General features: G+C 44.0%; 1 protein-coding gene across 1 annotated transcript in view; it reads left to right on the forward strand.

Moving 5' to 3' along the window:
- The first annotated feature begins 225 nt into the window (after positions 1-225).
- The window catches only part of CHST15 (carbohydrate sulfotransferase 15), a 466,150-nt gene continuing 452,753 nt past the window's right edge, over positions 226-13,622 (forward strand). Inside the window, exon 1 of the mRNA XM_069239132.1 lies at positions 226-464. The gene's annotated coding sequence lies outside the window, so the exon portion shown is untranslated. The remainder of the gene's footprint in view (positions 465-13,622) is intronic.

Below are 13,622 nucleotides of genomic sequence, written 5' to 3' on the forward strand. Positions count from 1 at the left end.
TGAATGGAGACAAGTACTAGCCAGAGATATGTAGTGTAGTCGTGGCGGTGCAGATCTGCAGACGAGAACAGGCAGAGGCCGTGGACACAAGATCAGTGCGATACTGTGGAAAGCCAAGAGAGTTGAGGCGGCGCGCACAGAAACAGGCACGTTTTGGGCAAGAAGAGGCTGGGAGGAGGAGGAATGACGCGGGCGAGGACCAATGCCTGTGAGCCAATGAGCGGCGTCCACTCCACGGCAGCCGCTCCGGGAGGCTGAACCGACATCCAGTGGATGGAGCCGGGCAGAGGCAGACCGAGCTGTGCTAAGAGCCTGGGGTGCAGGAGCAGCGGCGCTGAGACCGGACTCCAGCAGTCAAACCCATCTGCAAGCATACATGCAGCCAAGTAGACGGGGTCATCGGCTGTTAATTCAGAGGGACCCAGACAGCAGCATCAGGACTGAGCACAAAGAGCCCCCAAGAGGTACCTCTCACAGCATGCAGTGCGCTCTTCATTTACCACTCGATTGCTCTCATTCCTTGATCTCCTTGTTTCCTGGCTCTCTCCCCCCCCCTCTGCCCCTTCTTTCCCTTCACCCCTCCAGGTTCCCCGCTTCTTTCTTCTTTCTGTAGCTCCTAATCGTCTCCCTCTAGTTTCGCGCTTATATTTCTTCCTCGGTCTCTTATATTCCTCCTTTTACTGTTCTCTTTTTGTACTCAGATTGCTGTTGTTTCCATCTGTTACTCTCATTCGTAAGTCCCTCCATTTTTTCAGTTTTTGAACGTTTCTTCCTCCTCGTTGTCTCACTATTTTCTGTCTCTGTTGCCCCTTCTTTTACTGTCATCCGTGACTGTCATGTTGTTTTGACGCACTAGCCATCAGCTGCTCTCATTCGTTATAGTCTTTTATGTTTCGGGCATCCATCTTTCACTCTTTCAACTGACGATCGTGCGTTTTTTCGTCATTCTGTACATTAATTCTTGGAACTCTCCTCTCTCTGCTGCTCTTGCCCCCTTTTCCCCATTTCTCACATCAGTCTTTCACCCCAACTGTTACACCTACTCCCGGTCTTGTTCCTGTTTTTTCTCCACTTTCTCCCCTCTGTAGCTCATATTCCCTCTTTTGCTCTCTGTTCAGTGGCTGCCTCCCTTCCACAGTTAGATTTATTTAGTCCATGCTATCCGTGTCGTTCTTCGTCCCTCCCCTCCATCTGCAGCTCTTATTCGCTTTCTTCTTAGTTCTCATGTTTTCCTCTTGGGTTTGAGAGACCACCAGTGCTTCTCTGTTTTCTTTGGTGATTGGTGACACTAGAGAGCTGCACATCTTAGTGTGTCATACTTTTGGCTATTTCTACACCCTTTCCTCTTCCTCTGTTCCTGTGTGTGTGACACTCACCCGCAGAGTGCTTGTCGGGGAGCCTCCATCTTAGGGTGTTATGGAATGCACTTGTCTTGCCCAAAACCTGGGGGTCCTGGGCGAGTCCTTCTCGTGATGTAAATGGGCCTGTCCTGCCAGGGAATGAGTATATGCACTTCTTTAATTTGAGAGAGAGAGTACCTGCACATCTCAGTAGAGATTCCATACTTTTAATAACAGAGTATCAGCACCATTCAGCGGGACACAGGAACACTGGGACTGTGAGTCCCTGCACTTTTATATTTCCCTTTCAAGTACTGTGTGTTACAGTTCTGGGTCCCTGAACTGCAGTCCATTCCTCGCCATGGTATGTTCGGAGCATAAGATGAGAGGGACTGTGTGTGGGTATGTGGACCAGCCTAGGCACCTATTGGTGCAGTGGACAGAGCTAAGGAGAGCCCATGCTATTGTTGCTCACCATGTATCAATTCTGCTTGCGTCGCTTGGATGGGCCAAGGATAAGCAAAGATGAGCAGCTTTATGGTACCAAACTCCACATAAGTCCCTCTCTCCCTGTCATTGACCATTGTGGTCAGAGAGGGGGGAGGATGGATGTTTCTCTCCATTGACTGATGATCGCATTCATTGATCTCCTTCTTGTCTCCACTTCCGCTCATGTTCTGCTGCTGCCTTCATGTGTTCTGGCTCCATTCACCTCTGACACTCTCGTATTTTACTGCTCTCTATGGTTCTTTTACTGCTCCTTTGCCTTTCTGTGTTTGAATATTTCCCTCTCTCCTGCTTACTATCCTACCTCGCCGGTCCATCCCTTGGCTCTTGGGCTCTTTTGAGGATCCAATTTGTGGCTCACTTACATGTTTCTGTCTCTGATTGTACCACTGTTGCTTCTAACTTGTGGTGTTTGTTTAACCTGCATGTGGTCAAGATTCATGTGATAGAAACACAAGTACTTCTCCCAGGCTGGCGATCTTTGCTTCTGACAGACAGAGAGCTGCATGTGTCTTGGAAGACAAATATTCATTTTTATTCGGATAGATAAACATTTGTGTCCCTAAATTAATAGAGATCCCTGTTTCTCGGGCACAGTCTTGTGTGTATCTGCAGTTAGTCTTTGTTGCTAGGACGGACAGTACTCCAAATGACACTTAAACAGATAAAAACGATAACTAATCTATTTTTTAAATACATTAAATTTAAAATATTACCCATAATGGTATGTACAACCGCTAAGTTTACTAAGCGGATTTAAATATTAAAATTACCATGAACAAATAATTTTAATATGTTAAACTAAGTAAATAAAATATATACATATGTCTTTTTAAAAATGTAAACCAATATTTTAATAATGAAAAAATACATACATAATATTAACAGCAAACAAATAAAACAATAAAAATCATGTATAAAAATGGCAATAAAATAAGTAAATGTAACATAAATACATTTTTTATGAAAAAAGTAGCTTTTTAAAATAAAATAATCTAAAAATTAAAAATAGTAAAAAATAAAAACAACTAAAAGTAAGAATAGTGCCAAAAACATTTACAATAACTCCAATTTAAACCAAAATACGAACAATTTCACACTGTGCATGTTACATTTCTATTCCTATTCCAATGTAAGCACAAGCGCTTGCAATGCAATGGTTATTGCATTTGCTTGAGTTAGAGCTATTAGCATTGTAAACTCCTAAACAGACCTTTCTTGCCACATAAAATGAAAAGTAAAACAGTTTCACATAAGTGAGGTGATTCAAAGTGCCATGCCATGACCATGAAGGAGACACACAAAAGGAAACAGACGTTCGCTCGCAGTCAAACATATAGGCAAAAGTGCAATCAGCCATGTAACAGGGTCGATGTCCAAGGCGGTAACCAAACCGCCCCAAGCAGGGTCATACGTAAAGCATTTACCCACATATTTGCAGGTAAAGCAAGCAAGACGTTTGTCTCCAAAAAGATGCAGGTTTGAATTTCACATCCTCCAAGACCCTGTGCACAAAGATGTTTTGTTTTACAAGGAGTGCACCCAAGATGTCTACTTGTATGTTGAAAGGGATGATGAGCACAACGAGGCAGTGGAGGCCAGGGCCCTTTGGTGTACTGTGCATAAGGTGGTGATTATGTCTGTGGGGGTGTGGGCAGGTGAGCTTTGGTCAGTTTGGCTGTTGGACCTGGCCCTTTTTGCAGGGCCACCCCCCAACTTTTTGCCTCCTTCCTCCTATTTTTGTTTACTTCTTGCTGTTGGCTCTAGGACTCTGAGCACTTTATCACTGCTGATCAGTGCTAAAGTGTGGGTGCTCTCAAGTTGGGATGATTGGCTTACATTGGACCTGCAGCGCTGTTTGCGTCACCCGCAGAAGTAGCCTTTCAAAACTGTCTCAGGCCGGCTAGCACAGGGCCTACATGCACATTTTGCTGCCAGAGGGACCTGGCATCTAAATTTACTTGCCAGGCCCAGAACTCCCCTTTTACTACATGTATGTCACCCTTAAGGAAGGCCCTAGCTAGCCCTATGAGCAGGGTGCTATGTATGTAGAAGGCAAGACACGTGCCTTGTTGTGTGGCCTGTCCTGGTAGTGACAAACAGCCTATTTGGTTTCTCACTGCTGTGAGTGCTGCCTTCCTCAAAGGATTGCATTGGAAATGACTAGGGGGTATTGTCTGATTTATGAGGGGTAGCGTAGGTATGTTTGGTAAGGTTGTAATGGTTGTGAGAAATGCTGCTTACTGATTTAGGTTGATTTTTTATTACCATTATAGAAAGGTTACTTCTAGAAAGTGAGCAGTTCTCTGTGCTTATGACTCCGGTGTTTTTCAGCTTGACTTAAATCCACGTCTGGGGATGGGTGACAGCTGGGCTTTGTGCGTACTTTTCAGAAAGCCTGTACACAGGGAGGGTGGAGCTGTCACAGAGATGCATCTGCATATGGAATGGTCTTCCTGGGCTGAGAGAAGGGGAGGCTGGGCACACCTGCATTTGTAAGTGCTGTGCCCTGGCCTCACACAAAAGGGTCATTTACCGCCAACTGATGTCTGGAGCCTGTGATGGAGGAGAGAGGGGACACTCCTAGAACCAGTTGTAACTGGTAGGAACCTCTTCTCCCCCTCTTTAAAATGGCTTTGCAAAACGAAGTATAAGTACAGGGGATTTTTCCCATGTAAAATGCACAAAAAACATACTTTAAGAAATGGACGCAGAATACTGCTGTAGGGACCCACCAGGAACCGCCTTGGACTGCTGCTGCTGTGCTGACCTGCTGGGTCACTAGGAGGAACTGCCACTGACTATATCCACCTTGTGCTGGCCCTACAGACCTGTGCTCCACTTTCCCCCTTCAACCATCTGCTCTCCAGTCCGAAGGTAGCACTGAGTTGCAGAGCTCCTGTGATGGAGCCTAAGCGCCTGATGAGCACTTTAGCGTATTCCCCTAGTACCCTAAGAGCGCTCCTCCATTTATTTTCTTAGTGCCTGGAGATCACTCTGGGGGTCATTCTGACCCTGGCGGTCTATGACCGCCAGGGTCGCGGATGACTGAAGCACCGCCAACAGGCTGGAGGTGCTTCAAAGCCCATTCCGACCGCGGCAGTAAAGCCGCGGTCGGAATACGGGTCCGGCGGTTTCCTGCCGGATTTCCCCCGGCTGGGCAAATCCGCCAGGGCAGCGCTGCAAGCAGCGCTGCCCAGGGGATTCTGACCCCCTTCCCGCCAGCCTGTTTCTGGCGGTTTTTACCACCAGGAACAGGCTGGCAGGAACGGGTGTCCTGGGGCCCCTGGGGGCCCCTGCACTGCCCATGCCACTGGCCTAACAGGGCCCCAGCCTGCTTGCAACTGCACCCGTCGCACACCTGCAACACCGCCGGCTCAATTCGGAGCCGGCTTCAGTGTTGCAGGCCCCTTTCCCGCTGGGCCGGCGGGCGCTACCGTAGGTAGCGTCCGCCGGCCCAGCAGGAAAGTTGGAATGGCCCCAGCGGTCTTTTGACCGCGGGGCGGCCTAATGGCGGTTCCCTCCGGGCGGGCGGCAATCGCCACCCGCCGGGGTCAGAATGACCCCCTCTGTTTTTTTTGCCATTTAGTGCCTTGAGAACGCTAGTCCGTATTTGCTGATGGAGGAAATCATCTCAGCGACTCTGGATCCCTCAGCGTTTCTGTTGGGAGATCACCATTGCGGCATTGATGGATGAAAAGGAAGGAGCCGCACTACACGCAGGAGGTGTGTGGTGCCAAAACTATCAGCCGGCCCATGAGGACGTGAACCACTGCTGGCAAACCCCCCTGGGTGAAGGCGTGCGGGCTGTCTTCTTTCGCTGTCACCCCCGGACGAGGGGTGCTCTTTGTTGTGGCCCCAGTGAGGAGAGCGGGGATGCAGCTCTCCCCCGATAGGAGAAGAGTCACTCCTATAATGGACAGAGCACATGGGTTCTCCCCATTATGGATCAGGAGTATAGAGGTGCTGCTACCTTCGCCTGGGAGGTAACCGGAAGTAATTATTTCTGCGATCAGCATTTTTCATGCCTCCAGTAATCCCTAGGGCATTGCAGCTACCTCCTACCTCGTTCTTTTTACCTATGATCTGAATATGTTATTTGCCGCACTTGCCCTGTGAGGGGTGTCAAGCATATTTGCAGGACCTGTCTAGGATACTGTGAGGGGAAATATAATGTTTTAGGTCATATGCATTTGGCAAATGTTTTACTTTATGTGCATTCAGGATACTGCCTTGCATTCTGATGATGTGTTTACTGCACCATGCGCAGTTATGGTGATATGTTTTTTTTTTTTTATGATCACCATATGTTCTCTGATGTTCCTTTTATCGGCTTTTATGTTTATTAGGACATGTGCATTGTTTTAGTAATGTTTTCCTGACTACTGCTTAGGTTGCAGAATAATCAGTAACCTATGTGTTCTATGTGAGTACTGCTGGCTTTCACATAGTAATAGTACTGTGTAATGTTCTGACAACTGCTTTGGTAGCGGGGTACTACTAACATGGGTTTGGTCTAATAATGTGTACAATGCAGTTTATTTTTTATATAACTTGGTGTTATGTTTCCTGTGTGGTGGGGATAGTGCATCACATGTGTTGTGTGTGTTGTGCAATCACTTTACACATTGCCTCTGGGATAGGCCTGACTGCTCGTGCCAAGCTACCAAGGGGGTGAGCAGGGGTTATATTGGGTGTGTAACTCCCTCTCCCTGACTAGAGTGGGTGGGTTCTGCCTGGCTTAGGTGCATACCCTAGCCAACCAGAAACCCCATTTCTATTATTGGCCATTTCAGAAAATATTTTATTCAGTCCTCTAATCTTCTTGTTGATGGTGAGAGTATAAATTTCTATAAAAGCCAGTCGTATAGGATGTTCTGAGTCCACTCTGTGGGCTGTGTCAACACTATCTCACTGCACTCACGCTATTGTGCTTTGTCCTGAAACAATATCCCTTTGAGGACACTCTCGTAATTGGATCACGTTTTGAATTTAAAATTAGTCCAGACATTGTCAGATTTTTGGTGTTTGGTACTATGCCCTCCACATCCTAATGCTGATGCAACAAACTGTGTGGTGTGGGACCAAAACAAAGGTAGGCTGCCTAATAGGGAAAGCCAGTAAGTTGAAGAGCGGCCACGAACACCTGACTGAGTCATTACTTCGTCTGCCAGAAACCAGCCATATCTTTCTTTTTTTTTTAGTAATCCTCTTTGGGGCATGATTGTTGTGGGTTGACTTAAAGTATCCCACAAATTGCATAGCACAATTCCTAAAGGCAAGCATAGGCTAGCATATCTAGGCGAGGCCCCGGATGAAAGATGGTGCCCTCTCCAAGGGAGGCTAGGCTCTGTCAGTGAGAGGCCCATGTCAGCAAACAGCAGAGTTGAAGTCTCAATCTGGTGTCACACGGGACCAGTATTTTACTGGCTTGGCTGGTATATTCATGCCAAGATAAACCAGGATAGCCATTGAAATCCGTTTCCCTTTCAACTACAAATGAAGGTAACAAAGAAAAGATGAAAAAATGCCAAAGTAATATTAATACTGTCTAGTGTGACTATTCATTTCTAAATTGGGTTTGAACCAAATAGAGTTAGAAATGTGTTTTAAAAGCAAATTCTGGAAATGTAAAACAAACTGTTATTCCAGTAGCAATCCCTAGTCCTTCTAAAACCCTAAAACACAAATATCCTGTATTTTTCTCAGAGAAAAAAGCAATCCTGACGCCAGCCAAGGAGTAGTGTCGCCGCTTGACCAATATTTTACAAAACTGGCCAGTATTTTCAGTCAAAGACAGTTAAAAAACAGAAACGTAATTAAAAAACAATTTTTCAACAATTAAATGTAATCTTGAACCGTAAACTTAAAAGATAAAAGTACATCAAATACGTTGTATTAACAATTCCTAAACTATATTTTAAAGCAAAGAGAGGTTCAAATGCCACTCCCTGATCCTGCTGAAACTGCGAAGTGCGTACTAAATAAATGGCCATTGTTTTCTGTGAGAAAGGTGACAGTTCTACCATGGGGTGGATCTTGGGGCCCTGGCCCAGCATGGGCTGCTTATCTCCCGGACAACAGATAGCACCAGAGGACCCTGGGTGGCTTGCGCACACGTGAAATGAAAACATGTCAGCAAATGTTAGTTTTTGCACAAAACGAACTGTTTGACAAATGCTGCCTTTCTGAGTGCGATAAACGTGACTGAAAGAGGGTCTAGGCACATATATCTGTGTCACTGTCTCAAGCACTGATGTAACATTGTAGTATTTACAAGTCGAATGAAGCTGTGAAAGTGAGAGTGATAAAAGGAAACAGAAACAATGCACAGATAGAAGACAGCAAAATGGATGAGGAGACTGGGTTAAGAATCAAACATAAATACAAAAATGAAAAGTAATACAGTTTTACATAAGTGAGCCGATTTAAAGTGCCACAGCATGAGCGTGAAGGAGCACACAAAAGGAAATAGAAGTTCGCTCACAGTCAAACGTATCAGCAGGTATGCAATTATCCATGTAATAAGGTCGATGTCATGCAAAGTGCTCGACTACTGCCCAGCGAGATCACGCTGCTTAGGAAATAGAAACAAAAAGTAGTCCGAAAACCATGTGGAAAACATAGAGCCACGTATGTTGTCACCAGTTGAACAGTGCTCTGGAGGAGGGCTAAACATCAGAAAAGGCATGACATATGCATGACTTTCCTAAATAAACTCAAGCAAAATTTAAAAGGCAAGCCCACAAACCAATGAAAGTAATGGGCGTGCAGTGGGTGTGGTTAAAAGCCCACAGAGAGATTACAGCAGGGGTCAGAGAACTTGCACGCTCAACCCTAAAAAACAGATATTGTGTTGGACCTTTAAAAGTTAGAATTACTATTTCCACTTCATTAAATCCAACAATATGGAAAGTGTTGGACTTCAGAGAGATTAGATTTAATATTACTACTCTAGTCTAAGCAACAGTAGGGATGATGTTGGACTTCATAGGGTTTAGACTTACTATTCCCACTCCAGTTAAGCAAGAGTATAGAATGTATTGATCTTCAGGGGAGAGGGGTAGATTTGCTCTTCCCACTCTAGTTTAAGCAACAGTAGGGAGAGCGTTGGACTTTGAAGAGATTAGATTTACCATTACCACTATAATCCAAGCAACGGTAAGGAAACTGTTGGGCACTCGATGGGTGGGTTAGATTTACTATTCCCACTCCATTCCAAGCAACAGTAGAGAAAGAGTTGGACTTCAGAGGGAATAGACTTACTATTCTCACTCTAATCTAAGCAACAGTAGGGAAAGTGGTGGACTTGGAAAGGGTTCAATCTACTTTTGCCACTCCAATCCAAGAAACATGAGGTAAGATATTGGACTTCAGAGAGATTAGATTGAGTACTCTACTCCAATCCAAGCAACAACAGGGAAAGTATTGGACTTCAGAGAAGTTAGATTTAACAATCACAATTGAGCCTAATCTACAGTAGATAAAGTGTTGCTTTTCAGATGGGACACATATACTATTCCAAATTAATCTTTAAAAAAATACACAACTGCATAAAATGATTAAACATATTCAAAATAATATGTATACTATATCAATTTTAAAAATATACATTTTAATAAAAAATGAAAACGAAATTATTAAATAAAGTAACTATTTAAATACATTTGAATAAAATTCACTCCCCTCTTCACTATTTGAAAACATACAAAAAAATTAATTTAAAAAAAAGTTAAAATATTACTTAAATAAAAACAAATGAAATGGAAAACAATAAGAAACATGAAATACATTTTACAAATATAATAAACTACACCTATAAAAAAACAAATTCTTCAAATAAAACAAATAGTGTATGGGCAATTAAAAACTGTAAATATTACTTATCAATTAAATAAATCCCACAAAATATTAATGAAAAAGTAATTATTAACCTTGGTACCCTATAACTGTAACAGCTGCTACTAAATTATAAATGAGTAATGAAACTATAAAATATCAAATGTATATTAAAATTAGCAAATCAGTCATAAAAAAATCAAATAGAAATAAACAATTAAACAATATACAAGATAAATAACTAATTATATTTTTAATTCACACAAATAAAATCATTATTATTAAAAATCAATTCATTATAATTTCATTAGCTTTCCACCCTATTCCTAAACCCAACAACCCACTACTACTTTATTAATTACTAATAACATTTAAACAATAATAAAAGTAGGCATTTAAAATTGCTGTGGGGCAGGGGGCACAAAGGATCTGTGCGATGAGGCAGACTTGCTGGACAGGGTCAATATATCACTGCTTTTATTGTCCAAATCCCAGTCTTGCCTAGTAGCTTGTTAGGGAATGTGGTCCTGCAAAAGCAAAACAATGAACATAAGGGACTTGTCTTGGATTTCAATCAGAGACTGGGCATTCTTCTTACTCTCCAAGACTGAGAAGTCTGTGTTCCAGGCTTGGACTTCTTCCTACCCACCTACTAGAACATTAAACTGTCTCTGGCCTGGAGCAAGACTTATAAACAGTGCTTTATTAAAGTTTTAGCCACTTTCTCCCACTCTGTGGAAGGCTTTTTGGAGGATAATGTTAACTGTAGCTCAGATCAGCTCTTAAAAACTTAGCCCCACAAAAGTAAAAGCTTCAGGTCACTGATCCATACCAGCCCAATGGTCTTCAGACCTTGCAGGAAGAAAGAAGCAAATGAAAAACACGTTCAAGAATATTGAGAAGGAATGACCTCTTTTCCCATAAAATTATCTATCAGGAGGCTTTAAAAAGAATTATAAATTTATCAGGAAGACAAGCACATTTTTATACACAGAAAATCAATGAGACCCCTAGTGGCCCTAAGGAAATCCTGAAAAATTGTTAAATCTCACTTAAATAATCTTTCTTAAGTCCCTGCCATTACTCCTTTTTTAGTTTTGTGATTACTTGTCTGAGTTCTTTCATGACAAGATAGAGAAAATGTACCTGGATTCCTCCAGGTAACAGCAATGCTTTGCCTACTACCGAGCTCGCTGTCTCTCCTAATATGCTTCATGCGTGTTAATTTAATATCATCTCACTAGAGGACGCAGCCCAAGTGTTGCTTAAGTGTATGTTTAGCTCCCTGTCTGATCCTGGCCTCCCAAGAGTGCGTAAGAAGGCACTGCAGATCATCAATCTGGAGCTTAACATACTGTTTAGTTAATCACTGTAGACCGTGACTTTCTTTCGGTGTTAGAAGCATGTCTGTGTTTTACCACTGCTAAAAAAAGAATGGATCCTAACATCCTTTAAAATTGTCATCTAATATCTTTGGTACCAGCAGCTTGAAAGGCTAGTCAGTTGTCAGCTATCTAACTGTCTCGAATAACATAGGCTTCTGCATTTCACCCATTCTGGTTTTCCCCCAAAGCACAGTATAGAATCAACACTGCTTTAAGTTACCAAATATAGTACGTTCAGCTTGAATCGAGGTCACTCTGCTGCTCTAATGCTGTGCAACATAGCATTCAACATATTGTCAGACTCTATCTTACATGCACAACCTGCATGTGTGGGGGTCAATAGGATGATCTTCAGCTGGATGAAATCTTTCCTTTTTAACAGAAGCCTATCAATCACAATCTCTTTCCTTAAGACAAACTCTAAAGAGCTAATCAGTGGAGTGCTACAGGGCTCTTCCTTTATTGATCCCAATGTTATTAATACCTATATGGCCCCTCTAGCTATAATTATTCAGTCCTAGGGCCTTAGGATGGACTTGTATGCTTACGATACACAGCCAATGCTGCCCACTGACAAAAATCCTGCCATTTCTCAGGAAGCCTTTAAACCGTGCCTCGCTCGGGTTGCTCAATGGATGAAAAATATCTAACTGAAATTATACTCAGACAAAATCAAGATTTTGGCCTTTGGTGGCCCTCAATCCGTCTGGTCACCTGATTGGTGGCCAAAGGAAGTGGAAGATTCCTCTTACCCCATTAGCACAGTGCAAAATCTAGGGTTCAAATGTGAAACCCTCCACCCCCAAAAATAGTGCACTGCAAGAATCTGCTTTTCTTTGTTACACTCTTTAAAACATGTTTGGACATTTTCATTGTCTCCGTGCAGAAGACAGTCATCTATGCTCTGATCACATCAGACTGGATTATGCTCACTCACTTTATCTTGGTATTTCTAAGTGTTTGGTTAGGTAGCTTCAACTGTTGCAAAAAGACCCATCCTAACTAATATTTAAGATACTACATCATCAGCATATCAATATGACATCTCAGATCGATCCCTACATGGAATCCCAGTGAGCAAGAAAATTCATGATATGGGTCCTGGGTATGTGACTGAATGTGTAGAGCATTATAGTCTGAACAGGGATTTGAGATCGTCAAATACACAACTGTAACCAATTCCTAAGATCAAGTGGGTAAAGAGTGGCTGGTGTTCCTTCGCTCTCTTTGTAGCAAAACTTTGGATGGATCTTTATGTTGTATTGACAATATGATTTGCTTAAAAAACTATTGAAAACCTGGCTCTTTAGATCTATTTAACCAATACTCTCATTGTGCCTCATCCTACTTATTGAAGTTCCAGGATGTATGTTTTGGATGGCTGTCGAACTTTATAAGTGGCCTATTCATTCATTCATTCATTAGTAGTGCTTGGCAAACAAAGGTGGGCTTTCCTAGATCTATCTCACCCTCTACAAGACTATTCACAAGCTCTTCCTGTAGGAGCGTTCTCCAGCCTCATGGTGATTTAAGGTCGCGGCTTAAAGAGTTAACATTTCCTGTAGATATCCTGCTCCTGTATTGGTGTGCATTACACGAGTTTGCTTGCTGCACTATCAGTCACCTTTTCAACAGAATGGGTAACAGAAACTCTCAGAACACTTACTTCCTTTCATATCAAGTCTTATGTGACACATTTTAGAATGTTATTATGGTGTCTGCAGGTCTTCCTGGAGAAGTAGATCATGTGTCTCTGCTGCCTCACCAGCCAGCTCACTTCAAAGGATCCGACACCCGTACAACAGGGAATGGTATAGGTGTGCCCAGCTTTGTAGAGTCTGTGGGGGTCATTCCGACCCCACCGGGCGGTAACCGCCCAAACACCGCACCACGGTCAAATGACCGCGGCGGTGATCACAACTTTCTTGCTGGGCCGGCGGGTGATCTCAAGCAGATCGCCCGCCGGCCCAGCGGGAAAGCCCCAGCAAAGATGAAGCCGGCTCCGAATGGAGGCGGCGGATTTGCTGGGGTGCGACGGGTGCAGTGGCACCCGTTGCGATTTTCAGTGTCTGCTTTGCAGACACTGAAAATCTTAATGGGGCCCTGTTAGGGGGCCCCTGCAGTGCCCATGCCAGTGGCATGGGCACTGCAGGGGCCCCCAGGGGCCCCACGACACCCGTTCCCGCCAGCCTCTTCCTGGCGGTGTAAACCGCCAGGAACAGGCTGGCGGGAAGGGGGTCGGAATCCCCATGGCGGCGCTGCATGCAGCGCCGCCATGGAGGATTCCCTGGGGCAGGGCAAAACCGCCGGGAAACCGACGGTTCCCCTTTTCTGACCGCGGCTTTACCGCCGCGGTCAGAATTGCCCCGGAAGCACCGCCAGCCTGTTGGCGGTGCTTCCTCTGCCCTCTGCCCTGGCGGTTACAAACCGCCAGGGTCAGAATGAGGGCCTGTATCAGTAATGTGGGAACTCTCTGAATCAATTGTCACAATGCACTGCACTCATCCTGCTACACTAAGGACTGCCTTCGTTTCTGCTGAAAGACCAAAAG

The sequence above is a fragment of the Pleurodeles waltl genome, chromosome 6, assembly GCF_031143425.1.
Source record: "Pleurodeles waltl isolate 20211129_DDA chromosome 6, aPleWal1.hap1.20221129, whole genome shotgun sequence".
Lineage (NCBI taxonomy): Eukaryota > Metazoa > Chordata > Amphibia > Caudata > Salamandridae > Pleurodeles > Pleurodeles waltl.